The sequence below is a fragment of the Nematolebias whitei genome, chromosome 1, assembly GCF_014905685.2.
Source record: "Nematolebias whitei isolate Nwh7 chromosome 1, NemWhi1, whole genome shotgun sequence".
NCBI classification, from domain to species: Eukaryota; Metazoa; Chordata; class Actinopteri; order Cyprinodontiformes; family Rivulidae; genus Nematolebias; species Nematolebias whitei.
The window spans coordinates 9,673,515-9,674,991 of record NC_056498.1 but is presented as its reverse complement, the minus strand read 5'-3'; positions in this window follow the sequence as shown (position 1 = coordinate 9,674,991).

The window sequence follows — 1,477 nt, the reverse complement described above, 5'->3', positions numbered from 1 at the left end:
TGAGCATGAAAAGTATGAGCATGTACAGCATCAATACTTAGTTGTTGCTCCTTTTGTCTGGATTACTGCAGTAATGCAGTGTGGCATTGAGTCATCAGTCTGTGGCTCTGCTCAGGTGTTATGAGAGCCCAGGTTGTTCTGATAGTGGCCTTCAGCTCTTCTGAATTGTTGGGTCTGGTATATCACATCTTCCTCTTCACAATACACCATAAATTTTCTGAGGCTAGGGTCAGGTGAATTTGCTGAACAATTAAGAACAGGGATACCATGGTCCTTAAACCAGGTACTGGTAGCTTTGGCACTGTGTGCAGGTGCCAAGTCCTGTTGGAAAATGAAATCTGCATCTCCATAAAATTGGTCAACAGCAGGAAGTGCTCTAAAACTTCCTGGTAGATGACTGCATTGACCTTTGACCTCAGAAAACACAGTGGACCAACACCAGCCGATGACATGACACTCCAAACCATCACTACCATGGTGAAAATAAAATATATTTAAGTATACTGAAATTTAATATATTAAATTTACAAGCCAGATTCCAAAAAAGTTGAGACACTAAACAAATTGTGAATAAAAACTGAATGCAATGATGTGGAGATGGCAAATGTCAATATTTTATTCGTAATCTAACATAGATGACGGATCAAAAGTTTAATCTGAGTAAATGTAACATTTTAAAGGAAAAATATGTTGATTCAAAAGTTCACAGTGTCAACAAACCCCCAAAAAGTTGGGACAAGTTAAGTAGCAATAAGTGGCTGGAAAAAGGAAATTGAGCATATAACGAACAGCTGGAAGACCAATTAACACTAATTAGGTCAATTGACAACATGACTGGGTATAAAAAGAGCTTCTCAGAGTGTCAGTGTCTCTCAGAAGCCAAAATGGTAAGAGGATCACCAATTCCACCATTGTTGTGCAGAAAGATAGTGCAGCAATACCAGAATGGTGTTACCCAGCGTAAAATAGCAAAGACAAAGTTATCATCAACAACCGTGCATAACATCATCAAAAGATTCAGAGAATCTGGAACAATAGCTGTGCGTAAGGGTCAAGGCCGTAAAACTCTACTGGATGCTCGTGATCTCCGGGCCCTTAAACGTCACTGCACCTCAAACAGGAATGCCACTGTCAAGGAAATAACAGAATGGGCTCAGGAATACTTCCAGAAAGCATTGTCAGTGAACACAATCCACTTGCCATCCGCCGTTGCCAGCTGAAACTCTACAGTGCAAAGAGGAAGCCATTTCTAAGCAAGCTCCACAAGCTCAGACGTTTGCACTGGGCCAGGGGTCATTTAAAATGGAGTGTGGCAAAATGGAAGACTGTTCTGTGATCAGATGAGTCACGATTTGAAGTTCTTTATGGAACACTGGGACGCCATGTCATCCGGACCAGAGAGGACAAGGATAGCCCAAGTTGTTATCAATGCTCCGTTCAGAAGCCTGCATCACTGATGGTATGGGGTTGCATGAGC